Source organism: Aquarana catesbeiana, linkage group LG02 (genome assembly GCF_042186555.1).
Source record: "Aquarana catesbeiana isolate 2022-GZ linkage group LG02, ASM4218655v1, whole genome shotgun sequence".
In the NCBI taxonomy this organism is placed as follows: Eukaryota; Metazoa; Chordata; class Amphibia; order Anura; family Ranidae; genus Aquarana; species Aquarana catesbeiana.
The window spans coordinates 468252343-468265401 of record NC_133325.1 but is presented as its reverse complement, the minus strand read 5'-3'; positions in this window follow the sequence as shown (position 1 = coordinate 468265401).

The window sequence follows — 13059 nt, the reverse complement described above, 5'->3', positions numbered from 1 at the left end:
CTACTGCTATAAACTAACAAAACAGACCTTAGTTTACATACTAACTTTACTAGAATGCATTAAGCTTGTGCATTATAGGGGTATTTTTATTTAAAAAGTATAATTTTGGCCGGAACACCACTTTAAAGCAGAGCTTCACTCTCCCAATCAACATTGACTATTTTTAATCCTTATGCTGCTAGCATTAGTAAATAGATAACAAAGGATATCATATTTACTTGTTTTAATTTTTTTCATTACATTTCTTCAGCTACTTCCTAGTTTCCAGGCCTGGGCAACGGATGTCAAATCCGTTGCCCTTAGGGGATGTTTTAAAAGTGATTTCTCAGTAAAATAAAGCCTGGAGACATTAATGGATGGGTAAGTTTGCTTTGAATAAAAAAAATGAATTCAAAAATGTTTTTGGCTTGTAGTGCTCAGATTCTGCTTTAATTAACCACTTGACGACCGCCTCACGCCGATTTACGTCGGCAAGGTGGCACGGACAGGCAAAATCACGCACATATACGTGATTTGCCTTCCGCGGGTGGGGGGTCCGATCGGACCCCCCCCCCGGTGCCCGAGGCGGTCGTCTTTTGTCCAGTGGCGATCAGAGATGAGGGGGAGGCCATCCGTTCGTGGCCCCCCCCTCACGATCGCCGCCGGCCAATGAGAACATTCCTTTTCTGCTGTATGCTAAACAGCAGCAAAGGAAATGATGTCATCTCTCCTCGGCTCGGTAATTTCCGTTCCGGCCCGAGGAGAGAAGACAGGTATGTGAGTGCACAACACACACACACACAGTAGAACATGCCAGGCACACAAAACACCCCGATCCCCCCCCCCGATCGCCCCCCGATCCCCCCCCCTCCCGTCACAAACTGACACCAGCAGTTTTTTTTTTCCTGATTACTGCATTGGTGTCAGTTTGTGACAGTTACAGTGTTGGGACAGTTAGTATTACCCCCCTGTAGGTCTAGGATACCCCCCTAACCCCCCCTAATAAAGTTTTAACCCCTTGATCACCCCCTGTCACCAGTGTCGCTAAGCGATCATTTTTCTGATCGCTGTATTAGTGTCGCTGGTGACGCTAGTTAGGGACCTAAATATTTAGGTTCGCCGTCAGCGTTTTATAGCGACAGGGACCCCCATATACTACCGAATAAATGTTTTAACCCCTTGATTGCCCCCTAGTTAACCCTTTCACCACTGATCACCGTATAACTGTTACGGGTGACGCTGGTTAGTTTGTTTATTTTTTATAGTGTCAGGGCACCCGCCGTTTATTACCGAATAAAGGTTTAGCCCCCTGATCGCCCGGCGGTGATATGCGTCGCCCCAGGCAGCGTCAGATTAGCGCCAGTACCGCTAACACCCACGCACGCAGCATACGCCTCCCTTAGTGGTATAGTATCTGATCGGATCAATATCTGATCCGATCAGATCTATACTAGCGTCCCCAGCAGTTTAGGGTTCCCAAAAACACAGTGTTAGCGGGATCAGCCCAGATACCTGCTAGCACCTGCGTTTTGCCCCTCCGCCCGGCCCAGCCCAAGTGCAGTATCAATCGATCACTGTCACTTACAAAACACTAAACGCATAACTGCAGCGTTCGCAGAGTCAGGCCTGATCCCTGCGATCGCTAACAGTTTTTTTGGTAGCATTTTGGTGAACTGGCAAGCACCAGCCCCAGGCAGCGTCAGGTTAGCGCCAGTAGCGCTAACACCCACGCACGCACCGTACAGCTCCCTTAGTGGTATAGTATCTGATCGGATCAATATCTGATCCGATCAGATCTATACTAGCGTCCCCAGCAGTTTAGGGTTCCCAAAAACGCAGTGTTAGTGGGATCAGCCCAGATACCTGCTAGCACCTGCGTTTTGCCCCTCCGCCCGGTCCAGCCCAGCCCACCCAAGTGCAGTATCGATCGATCACTGACACTTACAAAACACTAAATGCATAACTGCAGCGTTCGCAGAGTCAGGCCTGATCCCTGCGATCGCTAACAGTTTTTTTTTGGTAGTATTTTGGTGAACTGGCAAGCACCAGCCCCAAGCAGCGTCAGATTAACGCCAGTACCGCTAACACCCACGCACGCACCGTACACCTCCCTTAGTGGTATAGTATCTGAACTGATCAATATCTGATCCGATCAGATCTATACTGGCGTCCCCAGCAGTTTAGGGTTCCCAAAAACGCAGTGTTAGCGGGATCAGCCCAGATACCTGCTAGCACCTGCGTTTTGCCCCTCCGCCCAGCCCAGCCCACCCAAGTGCAGTATCGATCGATCACTGTCACTTACAAAACACTTAACGCATAACTGCAGCATTCGCAGAGTCAGGCCTGATCCCTGCGATCGCTAACAGTTTTTTTGGTAGCTTTTTATTGAACTGGCAAGCGCCAGCGGCCTAGTACACCCCGGTCGTAGTCAAACCAGCACTGCAGTAACACTTGGTGACGTGGCGAGTCCCATAAGTGCAGTTCAAGCTGGTGAGGTGGCAAGCACAAGTAGTGTCCCGCTGCCACCAAAAAGACAAACACAGGCCCGTCGTGCCCATAGTGCCCTTCCTGCTGCATTCGCCAATCCTAATTGGGAACCCACCGCTTCTGCAGCGCCCGTACTTCCCCCATTCACATCCCCAACCAAATGCAGTCGGCTGCATGAGAGGCATTTTCTTTATGTCCTCCCGAGTACCCCTACCCAACGAACCCCCAAAAAAGATGTCGTGTCTGCAGCAAGCGCGAATATAGGCGTGACACCCGCTATTATTGTCCCTCCTGTCCTGACAATCCTGGTCTTTGCATTGGTGAATGTTTTGAACGCTACCATACACTAGTTGAGTATTAGCGTAGGGTACAGCATTGCACAGACTAGGCACACTTTCACAGGGTCTCCCAAGATGCCATCGCATTTTGAGAGACCCGAACCTGGAACCGGTTACCGTTATAAAAGTTAGTTACAAAAAAAGTGTAAAAAAAAAAAAAATATATAAAATAAAAAAAAATAGTTGTCGTTTTATTGTTCTCTCTCTCTCTATTCTCTCTCTCTTGTTCTGCTCTTTTTTACTGTATTCTGTTCTGCAATGTTTTATTGTTATTATGTTTTATCATGTCTGCTTTTCAGGTATGCAATTTTTTATACTTTACCGTTTACTGTGCTTTATTGTTAACCATTTTTTTGTCTTCAGGTACGCCATTCACGACTTTGAATGGTTATACCAGAATGATGCCTGCAGGTTTAGGTATCATCTTGGTATCATTCTTTTCAGCCAGCGGTCGGCTTTCATGTAAAAGCAATCCTAGTGGCTAATTAGCCTCTAGACTGCTTTTACAAGCCGTGGGAGGGAAAGCCCCCCCCCCACCGTCTTCCGTGTTTTTCTCTGGCTCTCCTGTCTCAACAGGGAACCTGAGAATGCAGCCGGTGATTCAGCCAGCTGACCATAGAGCTGATCAGAGACCAGAGTGGCTCCAAACATCTCTATGGCCTAAGAAACCGGAAGCTACGAGCATTTTATGACTTAGATTCCGCCGGATGTAAATAGCGCCATTGGGAAATTGGGGAAGCATTTTATCACACCGATCTTGGTGTCATCAGATGCTTTGAGGGCAGAGGAGAGATCTAGGGTCTAATAGACCCCAATTTTTCAAAAAAGAGTACCTGTAACTACCTATTGCTATCATAGGGGATATTTACATTCCCCGAGATAACAATAAAAATGATTAAAAAAAAAAAAAAAAAAAATGAAAGGAACAGTTTAAAAATAAGATAAAAAAGCAAAAAAAATAATAAAGAAAAAAAAAAAAAAAAAAAAAAGCACCCCTGTCGCCCCCTGCTCTCGCTCTAAGGTAAACGCAAGCGGCGGTCTGTCGTCAAACGTAAACAGCAATTGCACCATGCATGTGAGGTATCGCCGCGAAGGTCAGATCGAGGGCAGTAATTTTTGCAGTAGACCTCCTCTGTAAATCTAAAGTGGTAACCTGTAAAGGCTTTTAAAGGCTTTTAAAAATGTATTTATTTTGTTGCCACTGCACGTTTGTGCGCAATTTTAAAGCATGTCATGTTTGGTATCCATGTACTCGGCCTAAGATCATCTTTTTTATTTCATCAAACATTTGGGCAATATAGTGTGTTTTAGTGCATTAAAATTTAAAAAAGTGTGTTTTTTCCCCAAAAAATGCGTTTAAAAAATAGCTGCGCAAATACTGTGTGAAAAAAAAAAAGAAACACCCACCATTTTAATCTGTAGGGCATTTGCTTTAAAAAAATATATAATGTTTGGGGGTTCAAAGTAATTTTTTTGCAAAAAAAAATAACTTTTTCATGTAAACAATGAGTGTCAGAAAGGGCTTTGTCTTCAAGTGGTTAGAAGAGTTGGTGATGTGTGACATAAGCTTCTAAATGTTGTGCATAAAATGCCAGGACAGTTCAAAACCCCCCCAAATGACCCCATTTTGGAAAGTAGACACCCCAAGCTATTTGCTGAGAGGCATGTCGAGTCCATGGAATATTTTATATTGCGACACAAGTTGCGGGAAAGAGACCAATTTTTTTTTTTTTTTTTTGCACAAAGTTGTCACTAAATGATATATTGCTCAAACATGCCATGGGAATATGTGAAATTACACCCCAAAATACATTCTGCTGCTTCTCCTGAGTACGGGGATACCACATATGTGAGACTTTTTGGGAGCCTAGCCGCGTACGGGACCCCGAAAACCAAGCACCGCCTTCACGCTTTCTAAGGGCGTGAATTTTTGATTTCACTCTTCACTGCCTATCACAGTTTCGGAGGCCATGGAAAGCCCAGGTGGCACAAAACCCCCCCAAATGACCCCATTTTGGAAAGTAGACACCCAAAGCTATTTGCTGAGAGGTATAGTGAGTATTTTGCAGACCTCACTTTTTGTCACAAAGTTTTGAAAATTGAAAAAAGAAAAAAAAAAAAAGTTTTTTCTTGTCTTTCTTCATTTTCAAAAACAAATGAGAGCTGCAAAATACTCACCATGCCTCTCAGCAAATAGCTTGGGGTGTCTACTTTCCAAAATGGGGTCATTTGGGGGGGGGTTTGTGCCACCTGGGCATTCCATGGCCTCCGAAACTGTGATAGGCAGTGAAGAGTGAAATCAAAAATTTTCACCCTTAGAAATCCTGAAGGCAGTGCTTGGTTTTCGGGGCCCCGTACGCGGCTAGGCTCCCAAAAAGTCCCACACATGTGGTATCCCCATACTCAGGAGAAGCAGCTAAATGTATTTTGGGGTGCAATTCCACATATGCCCATGGCCTGTGTGAGCAATATATCATTTAGTGACAACTTTGTGCAAAAAAAAAAAAAAGTGTCACTTTCCCGCAACTTGTGTCAAAATATAAAATATTCCATGGACTCAATATGCCTCTCAGCAAATAGCTTGGGGTGTCTACTTTCCAAAATGGGGTCATTTGGGGGGGTTTTGTGCCACCTGGGCATTCCATGGCCTCCGAAACTGTGATAGGCAGTGAAGAGTGAAATCAAAAATTTTCACCCTTAGAAATCCTGAAGGCGGTGCTTGGTTTTCGGGGCCCCGTACGCGGCTAGGCTCCCAAAAAGTCCCACACATGTGGTATCCCCATGCTCAGGAGAAGCAGCTAAATGTATTTTGGGGTGCAATTCCACATATGCCCATGGCCTGTGTGAGCAATATATCATTTAGTGACAACTTTGTGCAAAAAAAAAAAAAAAAAGTGTCACTTTCCCGCAACTTGTGTCAAAATATAAAATATTCCATGGACTCAATATGCCTCTCAGCAAATAGCTTGGGGTGTCTACTTTCCAAAATGGGGTCATTTGGGGGGGTTTTGTGCCACCTGGGCATTCCATGGCCTCCGAAACTGTGATAGGCAGTGAAGAGTGAAATCAAAAATTTACACCCTTAGAAATCCTGAAGGTGGTGCTTGGTTTTCGGGGCCCCGTACGCGGCTAAGCTCCCAAAAAGTCCCACACATGTGGTATCCCCATACTCAGGAGAAGCAGCTGAATGTATTTTGGGGTGCAATTCCACATAGGCCCATGGCCTGTGTGAGCAATATATCATTTAGTGACAACTTTTTGTAAATATTTTTTTTTTTTTGTCATTATTCAATCACTTGGGACAAAAAAAATAAATATTCAATGGGTTCAACACGCCTCTCAGCAATTTCCTTGGGGTGTCTACTTTCCAAAATGGGGTCATTTGGGGGGGTTTTGTACTGCCCTGCCATTTTAGCACCTCAAGAAATGACATAGGCAGTCATAAACTAAAAGCTGTGTAAATTACAGAAAATGTACCCTAGTTTGTAGACGCTATAACTTTTGCGCAAACCAATAAATATATGCTTATTGACATTTTTTTTACCAAAGACATGTGGCCGAATACATTTTGGCCTAAATGTATGACTAAAATTTCGTTTATTGGATTTTTTTTATAACAAAAAGTAGAAAATATCATTTTTTTTCAAAATTTTCGGTCTTTTTCCGTTTATAGCGCAAAAAATAAAAACTGCAGAGGTGATCAAATACCATCAAAAGAAAGCTCTATTTGTGGGAAGAAAAGGACGCAAATTTCGTTTGGGTACAGCATTGCATGACCGCGCAATTAGCAGTTAAAGCGACGCAGTGCCAAATTGGAAAAAGACCTCTGGTCCTTAGGCAGCATAATGGTCCGGGGCTCAAGTGGTTAAGGACCTGGCTTAGTATCTTAAGAATTAAAGTAAAACTAAAAGTAAAACTCCAGACAACCAGGGATTTCCTTACTTTGGTGGCATATCCTCTCACTTCCCATTTTGACTATGAAACAGGAAGTGAAGGGAAATCTCTCCTATGGGACACAGATGACAAAAAAATCTCCCTTCCTCTATCCAAAAAAATCGTTTTGTCTTTAGTTCTACTTTAAAAGCCAACTCTAGGCATAAAAAAATTACTCTTGCAGTGGACATCCATTTCCCCTGTTAAGTCTAGGGTTAGAAGATTAAGGTAAGCATATGTTATGATGTAAATCAGCATTGTGCTATAAAGATGAAATAGTGTAAAACTATATCTTAAATAATATCATATTTACATCACAGTGCTAGTGCTACAGTGACTTCATCTAATACACCACATAAAGTGCTATTGTGTTGCAGCTTGTGCTCATAAACTTTACAATCCAATTGTATTATCAATCTCATGACCCCATTACAAAACATCAATCCTTTAGTAAAATCAATAGTCAGTAAATGTGAGAAGGTTCAGTGTTATTTATCTTCTTTCCTAAACCCTTTACGTGAAAGACAAACCTCCCATGACATTCACCACCACCCTGTGAGCAAATTTATTGGGTGAACTTTACAGATAGACAAGGTCTTTTAATGCCTTTTTGCCCTCAGAGTTCAATTCATCCCAGTGTGGTCTGGGTTTCCACAGGACTCATGCTCAATAACAGTGTGCTACTATAAAAACGAATAAGAGGGTAAAACAGGGATTCCAAATAATATCTCCTATTGGCAGCTTATAACTTTTAAATAAAATAAGGACCTAGCTCAGTATCACAAGAATTAAAACCCAACTCTAGACATAATAAACTACCCTTGCAGTCGACATCCTTTCTCCCTTTGCATGGTAACGGTTGAACACCAATGTATGCTTGTGACATGTCTCTTTTTATTCTTTTTACTATCCCTATTTTCTTTTTTTTTTGTACATGATAGGCTTATAATGAAGGACTCAGCAGTGATGCACTCAGTTAAGGAAAGTGTTGTACACATATTAATTATTATTACAGGTACATTTATGCTCTGCACTCTTGGTCCCGCCACATCAACTTGTGACAATATCTCCTTTTAATGTTTCTTGTTACAAATGACACAGGGATCTTCCTTGGTTGATCTTTGCTGTCCAACCACAGTGACCTGGTCACCTACTTGTCTGAACCTCACCTGCTTGCAGCAGCAGGTTCATGAAGACCCAAGGTTGAGGTCCATACCCTGAGCTATTTTGTCCCTGACTTACAACTCAACATTTTGGATCCCAGACACACAGGCAGTAAATGTCCATAGTGCACATTTTAAAGGGCTATCACTGACAGCCTAGAAACTTGTCCTTTGCTTGAGTTCCTACACTCCTCTGAGTCTTTTTTAGCTCCGTCACACATGGCTCCCTTTCTCATTCTAGGGAGGATTTCACTGCAGTTATGTAGGATTTTATGGGACAATTTGCAAACCCATTTGCAGACTCTTACCACAGAGGCCAAAAGTTTACTTTCACACCTTTCCCTACATAATCTATAACTGATCTTCCTGTAGCCTTGGTAGGTACTCTGTCTAATGAAAGGTGTCAAAAATCCTTAGTGGATGATATGGCTCCTGGGGAGCCTCAAGCATCTGCTATTACTCCCAGGATTAGAAAGATTGTTTTAGCTCTCATTGATGCTGTGCACACCACTTTACAGTTGAAAGTACCGCCTGCAGCTTCTACCAGTGCTGCTACCTGTCTTGGACCTCTTTGAAGCTCTAAAAGTACTGAGACTTTCCTGATGCATCCATTAGTTCCAGAATCCTTAATGGGGATTGGAACACTCCTGGTTAGCTTTTCACTTCTATCAAACATTTGTAGTTCTTTACCTATTTAAGAAGTCTTTTGTTGAGAAGTGAGTCATTCCTACTTTCCCCATTCCAAAGTCAGGGGAACATCTGTTAGCCTTTGTGGACACTTGGACAGACAGCATCTAAGATGCCTGGGTACTGGAGATGGTTTCCAGGGCCTGCAAGCTACAGTTCTGTTCCTTACCCTCCCCTGTTCATGTCTTTAAACCTTGCCCCCCTGCACAGATTAGCAGATCTTCAGGCAGAACTTTGGGATCTTCTGAATCATGGGGTTATCACTCAAGTTCATACTGCAGAAAGGTTTCAGGGGTTTTACTTGAGCATTCTCACAATACCCAAACCAGAAGTGGGCATCCACCCCATTTTGGATCTTAAGGTCTAAAATGTCATCATTTGGGTCCAAAAATTCCACCAGGTGTCATAGTCTTCCTCTATCAGGGAGACTTTCTGGTCTCTGTGGACTACAGGAAAGCATACTTGCCTGGCCCCAATTGTCCAATGAATAAGCAATTCCTTTGCTTGGCTGTGGATCCCCAGTACTTCCACTTTATGTTCTGCCATTCAGCCTATTCTCTGCACCTCAAGTGTTCACCAAGGTTCTAGCTTCTGTTCTAGCATTTCTACACTCTCAGGGTATCCCCATGGTGGGATATCTGGGTGGCCAACAATAGAGCATGAACAATAAAAACCTTAAAATGTTTTGGTTGGATACTGAGCCTTCAGAAGACAGTTTGAGTATCTGGGTCTTATTCTAGACACAACTCAAGCCAGAGTTCTTTTTACCCAAAAGGAATACCTACTTCTTCTCTCACATACTCAAACTCTTCAGTTCAGGAGTCACCCAAATCTTCACTTCTGCATGAGAATTCAGGGTCTGATGGCAGCCTCATCTGAGGCAATCCTCTTCACCCAGTTCTATTTACGATCAGTACAACTCAACATAACGTCACCGCTGGACAAGCCTGTCCAGTCTCTGGACAAACAAATTCACCAACAATAATGAGGACCAGAATGTCTCTGGTCTTGAGGCTCAGAAGTTCATTTCTGGAGTTCAAGAATTACTTCCCTATGATCTTTTGAAAGATTCTCCCAATGGATTCTAACCTGACAGGCTGGGAAGGAGTTCTAGACACCTTGTCAGTGCAGGGAACTTGGATGTTGGAGGAATCAGATTTCCTGATCAGTTGTTCTGGAGCTCTGAGCGACTTGGTTGTCCCTACCTTGCTTAAAACCCTGACTGGAGGGTATTCCAATCAAGATCCAGTCAGACCACACCACAGCAGTAGTGTACAGCAACGATCAGTGAGCAAAAAGGAAGTCCTGCCACGACAAGAGAAGTAGCAATTATCAAGCGTGATGCTGGATGTGGACCTCCTAGTGTCAAGATTCAAAAACAACCAACAAGTTTGTCTCTAAGTACCAAAATCCTCTGGCAGAAGCAGTGGTTGCTTGGGTGGCTTCCTGGGATCAGTAAAACCTGATCTATGCCTTTCCCCCCTTAACTCCTTCCCTGTCCATACCACAGAATCGAGATGTGGGGCACTCATTTTGGTCATTCTCATAGCTCTAGATTGGCCAAAGTTGATGTGCTAGTCTGATTCCTGGAAGATGCTTCATGGACTCTTCCAGCTCATCAGGACCTTCTGTGTCAGGGACATGGCATGCACAGGGGCTAACACCTATGCTCATGCGTGGGAACATTAGCGCTAAAAGGCGAACGCATATGCACATGCGCAAAAATACATGCGCATGTTAGCCATTAATGCTGGCGCCAAATGGCCCATAAAGACAGCAGCTGCATTAGTGCAGTGCTTTATGATCTGCAGCTGTACCCTGTGTTCTGATCCTGTGCCTGTATCTGATCCAGTGTTGACCTGGCTTCCTGACCACGCTGCTATCTCCAGTCCTGACCTTGGCTTGCTTGACCCTGAGTTTTATTGATTTGAACTTTGCAGCATAACAACACATCCCACTCTGGTCCAAGGCTCAAGGACTTTCCATCTTTTTGGCGGATGGGTCCCATATCAAATCTGGATTGGCGACCCAGGAGACCCTTCCTTTATTTGTGACTACTTCCACAGACCACAAAGAACTGTTGATCCTGGATGCAATTGCGTCCCCTCTGTTTCCAGTCATCTTGGGCTTACCTTGGCTGCAGGCCCATAACCCACAAATTGACTGGGGTTCCGGAGACATTAATTTCCAGTCCTCATACTGCCAGCATCATTGCCTGCCCACACTCCCCAGCTCCTCTGGCCCTCTGCTGTGCTTGGAATCTGATTCAGAGATATGTTTAACAGTGCCTGAACCATATCATGAGTATCTGGATGTCTTCAGTAAACGGGGGGGGGGAGATTCCCCCCCCCCCCATTGTTCATATGATTGTCCGATCAAACTGCTTCTAGGGGTTGAGATCCCCTTCGGACGAATCTTCCCACTGTCTAAACGAGAGCTAGAGGTGCTAAAGGAATATGTGGACGAAAACCTCAAAAGGGATTCATCCGACCATCCACTTCCCCGGCAGGGGCAGGAATCTTTTTTGTGGAATAGAAAAACCACTCTCTTTGGCCCTGTGTGGACTACCGAGAACTAAATAAAAACACTGTCAAGAACCGGTATCCTCTTCCCCTGGTACCTAAACTTTTCCAAAGGCTAAGAACTGCTTCCGTGTTTACCAAACTAGACCTGCGAGGGACCTACAATTTGGTCCGTATTCGCACAGGGGATGAATGGAAAACAGAATTACGCACCAGGTTCAGCCATTATAAATACCTGGTGATGCCCTTTGGCCTGTGCAATGCCCCTGCCACCTTCCAACATCTTGTCAAGTACATTTTCAGAGACTGTTTGGATATCTTTGTAATCGTTTATCTAGACGATATCTTGATTTTCTCCACATCCCTTTATCAGCATCGGGGACATGTCATGCACGTACTCTGCTGGCTCCGTCAACATGGACTATATGCTAAGCCAGAGATATGTGAGTCTGAGCCGCAGAGCATCCAGTTCCTAGGCCTGGTAATATCTACAGAAGGATTCAAGATGGACCAACAAAAGGTTGCAGCCATTCTGGATTGGCCTGCACCCTCAGACAAAAAGGGGGTGCAGTGTTTTGTTGGCTTTGCAAACTTTTACCGGAGATTCATCAAGGGATTCTCTTATTTCCCCAATTACCCAGCTGACAAAACAAAATACTTAGTTCTGCTGGACTTCCGAGGTGCAGGCTGCCTTTGCAAATTTAAAGGGACTTTTCCTATATGCTCCCATTTTGAGTCATTCAGATCCTGCTCTGCCTTATCTGCTTGAGGTAGACGCCTCAGAAACAGCGGTATGGACACTTATTTCTCAACGCCAAGGCCTCAAGGACTTAATACACCCAATAGCCTTCTTCTCCCATAAACTCTCTCCAGCCAAGCAAAACTACGACGTGGGGGACGGAGAGCTTTTGGCCATCAAAACTGCACTTGAAGAATGGAGGTATCTGTTAGAAGGAGCAGTACATCCCATACTCATCTACACATATCACAAGAACCTGAAATACCTGAGGGCTGCCAGGTGTCTGAAGCCGCATCAAGCGCGTTGAGCATTATTCTTTTCCAGGTTCTCCTTTCACATTACTTAACGGCCGGGTTCAAAGAACGTCAAGCCAGATGCACTTTCTCGCATGTTTGATGACCCAAAGGAAGTGTCCGCACCAGATACCAACCTATCAGAAGGTAACTTCCTGCTTTTACAGACTGACTCACAGCTCACACTCATGGTAGACTATAGGAGAAGAGGAAGGAGGCAGCAGGCTGGAACAACAAGGAAAGTAGGGGATAAGCCAACTGTCAGGGCAACTAGCAGACAAGGATTAACATAACACGCCAAAGGTCAGGGTCACAAGCAGACAGGGAAACTCGAGAACAGGCCAAAGTCGGTAACTGGAATCAGACGTAGGAAACACAGCAAGTACACACGAAAGCTTACACACAATGATTGAGCAGTACTGCTGGCTTGCAGTGCACAGGTTAATATAGGGTTCCCTGATAGGGCCTGGGGTGGGGCCATGCTTAGAAGAGAGGTTATAAAACCAGCCAGGTGTGAGTGGCTGGCCTCTTAGTCTGAACACATGAGGAGAAGGTAAGCTGACAGAGAAAGATTACTGCATAACCATGACATTACCTCTCGTTTCTGGAAAGCACTGTGTGAGGTTCTAAAGATTGAACTATCTATGCTTATCACCCTCAGACTAATGGGCAAACTAAGAGGACAAACCAGACTCTTGAACAATATATCCGGTGTTTCACCACGTTCGTCCAGGGTGACTGGGTGACACTGCTACCCTTGGCGGAGTGCCAGTCACTCAGCTACAGGTCAGTCCCTGTTCTTCACTAACTATGGGCTCCATCCAGTCTTTCTACCTGATATTGTTCCTGAATCCACGGTTCTGGCAGTTCAGAGTACTGTTGATTTCCTGAGTCGCAACAGTAAGTTACTGCAAGAAG